This window comes from Phasianus colchicus, chromosome 4, assembly GCF_987193195.1.
Source record: "Phasianus colchicus chromosome 4, bPhaCol1.hap1.1, whole genome shotgun sequence".
Lineage (NCBI taxonomy): Eukaryota > Metazoa > Chordata > Aves > Galliformes > Phasianidae > Phasianus > Phasianus colchicus.
This window is the reverse complement of record NC_143439.1, coordinates 67,973,427-67,982,866: the sequence shown is the minus strand read 5'-3', so window position 1 is coordinate 67,982,866 and position 9,440 is coordinate 67,973,427. Positions and strand designations below refer to the sequence as shown.

The 9,440-nt window shown below is 36.6% G+C and overlaps 1 long non-coding RNA gene across 1 annotated transcript; it reads left to right on the top strand.

Moving 5' to 3' along the window:
* The first annotated feature begins 938 nt into the window (after window positions 1–938).
* LOC149918321 (uncharacterized) lies at window positions 939–9,240 on the top strand. The gene is made up of 3 exons (XR_016466541.1): window positions 939–1,062; window positions 8,884–8,988; window positions 9,076–9,240. It is a non-coding gene; the product is annotated as an uncharacterized LOC149918321 (long non-coding RNA).
* Window positions 9,241–9,440: the final 200 nt, after the last annotated feature.

Genomic DNA, 9,440 nt, shown 5'->3' with positions numbered 1-9,440 from the left:
GATCTAAGAGTCACTGTTCACAATCTTTTTAGAATTTTCACTCAGCTGTCAAAAGCTGTCATGAAGGTAAATAGAACATTACGGTTAAAACCAGCAGTGAATAAAACATGAAAAGCATTAAGCCAAAGTAAAAAGAATAATAATCTGTAGTGGGATCATATTTTGTGCTTCTGTAGAATTCCACTTCTTTATCTGAAAAAAAAAAAAAAAAGAAAAGAAAAGAAAAAAAGAAAAAGAAAAAAAAAAGAAAAAGAGATACTACAAAGAAAAAAAAAAAAAAAGACAAATATGAGAAAATGAAATATCTTCTCTATAAAGAGCCAGAAAGTTGTTTAGGACTTTTCAGATGAGAAAAGGCAGGCAGAGTTTCATGTAGAGATGCAAAATTATGAGCTGCATGGAAAAGGAGAATGAGGAATGATCAGAGGAATTTCTTGTATTATTTTTTCTTAGAAGAAAATAAAACCAAACGAAACCAAATCAAAGCAACAAGAATAAAAAGGTCTGAAGCCAATAAAATGAAGTGTATTATTGCATTGCAGAGTTCCATGCCACAGGATTTTTAGAGGGTCAGCTGCATAGATGGGTTCAAAATCAGTCACACTTGTGTAATGAATTTCCCCCAGCAGCTATAAAACACAATGATATGAATGCAACCCTGAAGCACAGATTGTAGCAGATGAGAAAAAGTAGACGGGTTTGGGGATGTACAACACCAAGCACTGCTCTGGTCTTTCAGCAGGCATTATATATGTTGTTTTTAGGGCTGCAAGCATAACCACACAGCCATTTGCAAACCCTTTGGCTCTTTCATCGCTTGTAAAATTGACATAGGTGCTGGTGGCACAGAATTTCTGAAATACTGTCCTGTGCCTTTAAAGTGTCTGCTCCTTGCAGAATTATTCATGAGTGGTTCATTTACTTATTTCAGGTGTGTGAAGATAGTCTTTAACTGGCAAAGGGACACAACAGATGCTTTTCAATTCCATTAAACTCTATGCATTAAATCCTGCTTCTCAACGTGGTGCCAATGGCCTGGAACTGAAAGTAAACCATTTTGTTGTAAGTTGTATTCTTTCTATTTCAATTGACTGATTAGATGGGCTAAACACTGGCAAACAACTTCCTCTGATTTCACTCTGTGCTGCTATCTTATTTATCTATTTGATTATATACTGAAAGATTTTATTTCGTGTATGTCTGAAGAGCTTTAAAAATGATAGTAGCAAGTACTGTTGGTTTCCCTAACGTGCCTTTTCTGACTGGTCACGTAGACCTTCTACTTATATTTTAATACAATCAGAAGGTAAGTTCACAAAAGTAGTTCCCCATGCATTCTGCAATATAAAAATGCAATATCTAGTCCCTCATATCCCTTGTAAGTACTTGTAAACAGTGATTTAATATCCTCTTAACTGCCTTTTCAGGAAATGAAACGTGTTTAGCTCTTGAATCCCTTCCTTGTAAGATTTCTCCTATTCAGAGGAAACTGGGACACCATTTAGATAAGCAGCCAAACACTCACAATGTTGTCTCAGCAAACTTTCTATCAGTATTTGGAAAGTTCCCAGTTACCAATTTAAACTAAAGAACGTCAGAACTGAGAGGGGCAGAGGAGAGAATTGAAAAGACTAATTCAGCAGTAACCACAGCTGTAGATCTGACCCAGGATTTATCTTTGGCGGACTCTTCAAATAGACTTCCCTTAAACAAGGCTAAGGAGAAAAGGTTTATTTCAACATACACAAGTGACGAAGTATCTAGGGTTAGTTATTATATTTACTAGGTATACAGGAACATTGATTTAGTAGACGTGTCATGGAATGTTCTGTATGTTATACAATATTGGTACACTCTTTAATACTTTTTAATACTGCAATAAATTTTACCTACAGCAAATGTTCCCAATCAGCTCTTTTTTCTGTTCTTCCCCCTTACCCCTAACCCATGTAATCCTAGGAATAAATATTCAGTTATTTCGTTAGCAAGATAAAGCAGGTGTCTCTTTTGTGTGTGTGTGATATATTCATCCTAAATCTGCTTTCTTAACATTTAAATTTACAACAAATCAACACTTGGCTTTGGACTCCATCATAAAGCCTTAAAGACTTACACAGCTGGTTATATCAAACCATAAATTCCATGTTTTCTAACAGCAAAGGTCTTGGCTAACCTCTTTGTCAACTCCTTTCCAAACAGCCTATTAATTTAGATGATTCAGATCTCTAGTTTCCATTCTCCTTGGAAATAGTATAACTGTTTTCTAAATTGTAGCCAAATTGCTTTCAATATTACCTATGGTTCTTTTTAGCAATACTGGGAATTGGTGTTCCAAGGAAAAACTCCCAAATATCACTGAAACAAAAATGCATGCTCCTGTTCTCAGCAAAGACATGGAGAATTTGTAAAGTGCTTCCAACGATGTAAATTAGAGGTGCTCAGAAGATCAAGAGCAGTGAGTTTTGGCCTCTGATTTGGTGTGACCTTCTTTCAGCTCTTCTATGAACTGAGTCTTCAGTGGTAATTATGGAATGGCTCAGTTCTTCTATTTTTATTTTTCTCTCCTGTTTTGCAAATGGAATTGATTGTTGCCAAATGCTGCAGAGCTGTTTAGATTAAGAGTCTTGGCATTTACAATCCTGGCAGCCCTGTTAGATTTGCTTAGTTTCCATTGTAATCTCCCTACCCAATTCCAACTCCAAAATCTGCCAATCCAGAACGCTTCAAAAAGGCAAAGCATCATTACTGAGATGTTTTGATTTCTTAAATCTGATACAAAGCTCTTCATTTTGGCTCATTCCCTAATTTTTTTTGTTTCCTCCCAAAAGCATTGAATCAGCTGTTTGCCATGTTTCCCTTACCCCATGTATCTTACTTCACAAAGTTATGTGAAACTAATGGCTCCAGATGAGAGTTTAGCTGCTCTGACACTGAGATTAAAGCTGTGGTAGCTACCACTGTCTGATTATCCTCAGCAGAACAGCTGCAGGACAAAACAGGGAAGTTGGAAGCCCAGGCAAGAGCAAACATAAATCCTGCAGAATTCTCCATGCAAGCTGGATAACATTTGAGATTTTATCTCTTTTATGGAGGTGTCACATGTTTTAATTACATCAAAAGCAAAATTCTACTATATATTCTTTTTTTAAATTAAATGGATATTTTTTTTATAAGCTTGTAGGTAACTGGGGAGTATATGAATTTATGTGGGCTGCTCAGAAAGTAATGACTCCTATGTTATTATGTTGTTCCATGATGCCAGAGATGGATGTTGGTGGGATGGTGGTAGAGTGAATCATTCCATTAATATTCTCTTACATGTTGTTGCCTTGTGACAGATGGCAGCAGATAGGCAGTCTACAAAATAATATCTTACATGCATGTGCATATGAAGTAACAGTGTGTCACTTAATTCCTCCATGTGGAAAAAATGATACCCACTGACATTCATAAACACATTTTGAATGTTTCTGGAGACCAAGCAGTGGATGCGAGCACAGTTAGGCAATGGGTGGTGTGTTTCAGCAGTGGTGACAGTGACAATTGTTTGTCTCCACTGGTGCAAATTTTTACGAGCATGGCTTGCAGGCTTTTTATCACTGCTGGTGAAAATGCATAGCTGATGGTGGTGAGTATGTTGAAAAATAGTGTTTTGTAACTGAGAATGTTCTCTATCAAGTAGTACTACTGTGCTCTTTATGTCTGTTGATCATTTCCATGGAAATAAACAGGAGGCATTACTTTCAGAGCAACCTTGTATATAAGTATATAATTATTCAAACTCATATCATTTTCCTCCAGGAAGAAAAAGAAAAGGCATCAGGTAGTCATTCTTTGTGTAATACTTTTTGATTTAAACATTAGGAGATTTAAGGATAGTTCTGAGAGATTTTTTAATGTTAGTTTTAATGTATCTGGATAGATATTCATTCCTGTGGAAATCTGCGCAAGATTCCGTTGGCTCTGAGATACAGCCAACACTATTTTAAATTGTTAGATCCTTCTTACTTCTCAAGCGTTGTCAATAACTTTAGTAGAAGATCTGGGGTAGGATTTGATTTCTGGATTCAGTTCAGTTGTCGTCTTTGGTCCTTCATGGCATCAGGTACACTGTGTGTGTTTGACTCAGTCTTCTGGATATTTCATTTGTTTATAAGATTTTCTTATATCACCACAGTACCCACCTAAATATTATTTTTAATTTATCTGAATGCTTATTGGCAGGAGTTTGAAATATGAAGAAGAAAATAACACAGAAAAATAATTTACAGGTTATTGAATTGCTACACAATTAACCTGAAAGATCTTCTATGCAACTGTGACACTCCTTTTCACCAATTATATCTAAGTAATATTCAATATAGATTGATTTATTTCATTACATGAACCATCCAGCATTAGAGTATGATACTTCTGTTCAGAAAAAAGTTCAGTGTTATTTCAGAATTGGAGAAGACCTTAAAGTTTCAACTGCCTGCCCTGGCTTGAGATGCCAATGGTGAGTAGAAGGGAGGATCACTTCTTGATCTGTCAGTGATATGAAAGTAAATATATTAGGGATAAAAGCCATGGTATAGGTGCTTATGGCCTGCAACAAAGTAAAAAGAATGAGGATAGGCAATTAAATAAATAGCTTAAGAAGGGGCTCAACTTTAATGGGTAACATTTGAAATCTTTGTAATTTCTTATTGAAATTAGTATTTTTAAAGATACATACAAAGTTGAGGTCCACATTAAGAGATGCTAGATCTGATTACCTTCCCCCATTTCATTACTTTAAAGCATGTTCTGCTTTTATGATGTTGAGTCAAACTTCATATAAATGTTTGGTGAAATTAGTCCACAGTTCTGCAATGATTTCTATTCTTTGAGTCATGTCACCAAGTGAAGAAGATAATAAATATGTAAAGGGGATTTGATTAAAAATGGCATGAGAAGCAATAAAACCTAGAGTTATATGAATAATTTCACACTCAATACAAGACTGTCAAATTTTATCAGCTGGCCTTTTACAAACTGAAAATAACATTTTATGACAAGTCAAGTAGCATTCATAGGCTAAGAGGACTATTTGTCCATTCTATTGTGTAAATACACTTGGGAAGCAAAATGATGGGGAAGAATATTGTATGAAACTTCACAGAAAATTTTAATCCAAAGCAGGTTTTTTATTCTTTATTGCTTACAAGTTAGAAGTCTGAGTACAAGCTGGGAAGTGACTTCCTCCAAAGGATGGTCTATCTCAATATAACATGAAACATTTTATGTTTTTGTTTTGTTTTGTTTTTACAGGCACTGGTTGAATTTCTATCTGAGGTCCATTTATTTTTTCCCAGTGGTTTTAAAGGAAACCCAGATTAACTAGCTCAGATCCGTGTATCTAAATTCTAGGTGGCTTAAGGTTAGATTAATTTCCCCATTTGTTCTTTAAATCTGCTTCTAGGTAACTCAGAGTAATTATAGCTGTCTTTGAAATCTGACAAAAAAGATATTTATTGACAAAAAGAGGAAAAAAAAACAAACAATTGCTTGCTCTTCCTTCTTTATTGATAATTGACTTTTGATCTCCAAATATGAATGCTTCTGTAAATCTCAAGCCTCAATGAGTGCATTAAAAGCTGCTGAAGGACTAACCACTGTGTTATGGAAAATATCCCAGTTTGTATTCCTCTTTCCTAAGATTATTTTGTGGATTACACATTATTTCTGTGTATTTCTCAGAATCCTGATTTGATTTATCCTGGTGTGGAGAGAAAACCCTTTTATTGCTCAGGGTTTATGTGGTTCTGAATCACTTAGTGCCTCCCATCTATGCAAGTGGCTTATACTGTGCATGAACGGAAGATAGATGGTACCTGTTTGGACTTTGTCTAGAATAACTAGGGAGAGACTGACAGGCTGGAGTGAAATCTAAGTTGGACAGCAGTAAAGAGATGTTTCAGACAGTTCCCAACTCCACTGTTTTGTACTGTAATTTGCACATAGTCCATGCCTGAAAAAGCAGCAGAGCCATGGCTTTGGACCCTCATTTGACACTATGATCATCGCTTAGATGGGATGGGAATGTGTCTCACCCCATGCAAGACTTTTGATTTTCTCCAAGAATTACATTCATTACAATTTTTGCTTGAATCATAGAATGACTTGGGTTGGAAGGGATCTTTAAAATCATCTAGCTCCAGCCCTCTGCTATAGGTGGGGCTATATCCCACTAGGCCCAGTTACTGAGTGTCCCATCCAACAAAGAGGCAGTATGTTGTTTCTAAAATTTTGTAGATGTTTAGATGCTGATATTAACAGATCTTTTAACCAAAATGTTTTTGTTCTGGAAAGAACCAGCATCAGTCCACCATTTGCAGGATAAAGAGACTATCTAACACAGAGTATTCTTTGGCTCAAGAAAGACCAAAGCACTCTCCAAAAAATATCCCATATGTCTACAACGTACAACACAGGATTCTTGACAATCTTACCTTCACTTACTCGTGGATTTTTCAGAATCCATTTTGTAATTCTCTGTTAAAATAGACAGTCTGACATACAGTCCAACTGCATTTGCAGTTTGGCTCTTATTAAAGGTTAATGTTTTATTAACATTTAATTTTTATCCTGAAATGCACAGAAGGATTAAACATTGATGAGTAGTATTTAAATGCAGATTTTTTTACTGCCTTTATTTCAGAGATGGAAAGAAGTATTGCAGAGATTGAGAATGATTAGAAACTAGGCAAAACATTTTCTCTTGAGCATACATTAAGCAAGAATAAAGTAGAGGCTCTGCTTTATTTTCTACGAAGTAAAAAGTATCAACTTGAGTATTTTCCTTTTATATTATATATATAAAAACGTCTTTTTAGCAGCAAAAAAAAAGTGAAGGAGAAATGCAGAGGGTAAAAAGCCACGTTCATAAAGAAGACTTGTTGAAGTATAAAAGGCAATTTGCCAAAAGAATTATGCTTATGAATGAGGCAATGCATGCCAAATTTCAGTCCCAAAGAAAATGTCTGTAGCTGAGGTCTTAACTTCTGGAACAAGGGAATTGCGTGCTACACAATGCTTGTAAAACAAGTCAGTAATCCATGCATATGCCTGTGTTAGAAAAGAACAGAACACTCCTGTTTTATAAATGAATTATATGGAGTCCTGAACATTTTTAATTGTTTTGTTCAATTCTGCTACAAAGAGACCAGAAAAGGAACGAGAATGACATTGTAATAAGACTTGGTAAACTGAAGGAAAACTCCAAATTCTTTTGTGACTGGGGAAGCCTGAGATTATGTCGTCCCTAGACCTGTGTTCTGTGTAGGTATGAACCTTTCACACATGGGTACTTTTTCAGAGCATAACAGAACCAGACTGAAATGGACTTGCAATCACTGTCCAAGCACAGGGAGCTAAGGCAGGAAAAGCCATTTTGCAATATCTTTGCACTGCTGTCTCAGATGTAGGTAGATGTGGCTTGTTGTAGAAAACATTAGTTTTACAGTCTGGTCAACAACCAACATAAGCAACAGATAACATTATGTATGAAACAGAATATAATAAAGAAGCTAGAGTAAATGTATCCTAATTACATAATGGAGTAGTTTGAGAAGTCACGTTGTCTGTTGTTTTCCATAAGGTTATTGAGATTTTCTCATCAGATAGCTTTAGAGCAAATTTCAGCTGTTTCATCAAGGCAGTGATGGAGAATAGTATACTGTTTATACTGCTTGTTTCTCAGTATTTCTGCTCCAGGCAGAATTAGAGATAGGTACTCACCGTATGTGATACATATACACTGTATTAGATACATGTTTACACTGCTATTAAAAGTACCATTAAAAGTACCATGTCCAGGAACTGTCCTTATATAAAGGAAGAAGTGCTGCAGGCCCCAGTACACATTGATGGCTTTACAGATCCTCTGCAGTGGGTATCTGGCAACCTTTGTGTTTCCTTTTAGTCCATACTCATGATGGCATTCTGACATCTTCACATGAGCTCCCACATGAACTCTGCTAAACGTTCATTAGTAAGCTGTAACTCTTAGTAGTTCATGATTATCACTAACAGTTATAAAACCAACGTCTCCCACTAGCTACAGGTGGCAATTAGCAATTTTGTGGTAATAGAAGCATATGACCCTTGAGATATGGCACATTTGCCTGTGAGCTGCTGTTTTAGTGGTACGTGGTCAAATTTCTGATCCAGTGTGACAATCTGACCTTATCACTGCAGCAGGTTTGCAGATTCATTATCCTTCTGAATCCTCAGACACTGGGAAGTTGGTCAGAACACACTCCTACTCTCTGATGACCGACCAGTTTGGTAGAAAGAATTCTCCCTTAGTTAGCACCATGGGTGCTAATTACAGCATCACAGTGTTCATCAGTTTACTTTAGCTGTAGGGCTAAAGCCTACTTTCTTCCCCTGGTCCACTGTGTATGAAAATCATAGAAGCACAGAATATTGAGTGGAAAGGAACCTCACAATGGTGAACAAATCCAATCCTTGGCTCCTCACAGGGAAAGGAAGAAAAGAAATCAGCTGAGTGCTTACATCCTACAGATGGGTTAGGTGTCAATTTAACATGGTGTGATGTCAGCACAGGGATTTAGTCTGAGGTTGTGAGAATGTAGAATGAGTCACTTGGCTCCCTAGAGCATCTCTTGAAGAATTTGAAATTATTCAGAATTATCTACAGTAGATTCAAGAGGATGTGCCGAACTGTAAAGTGTCACCCATCATCACTTTTAACCCCAAGAACACACCTGAAGATCCTCCAGTGCAACCTTCAAGATGCCCTGAAATCTGCTGAGTAGATTGTAGGCACAAACCTTGCAGTTGGTGTGAAAAGATCTCTTCAGTGACCTAAAATGCTTTTCTTTTCTTTTCCAACAGCAGTGTAATAAGGAGTAAGGAGACTTGGCTTATCTTCTCTTCACCACCACCATGATATATACTGTTGCCAGTCTGCAGATAAACTCAGCTTTGCTCATACTGCACGTGAGATGTGGGAAAGGAATTGGAAGACACTTTTTGAGGGCTGTATGTGATTAATCACTGGCTGATATTCCCTCCACTTTGTTTTAGGTTTATTGCATGAGGCTCCTGACTAATCCCCCTGGAGGGCTGTAATTTGTAACAAAGTTGAAGCGAAGGATATTATTTTCAAGCAAAACAATGTAGCATAAAAGAACACAAACAAGGAAATACACACAGGGCAGATCCTTTGGAAGTAAATAGATAAAAATTCAATTTGATGTGGTTAATTGCACTCGGAAGGGCTTTTCCTGCCTTAAAGAAAATCTGCTTCGGTTCCCTTTAGATATGGATAATGTTTAATGGGAGACCTGTGGGTAACAAAGCAGTTTCTTCATGGATATGCATAGCATGCTTGTCGATGGCCTATGTGTGTCTGTATATATACATAGTGTGTGTGTATATATATATAAATG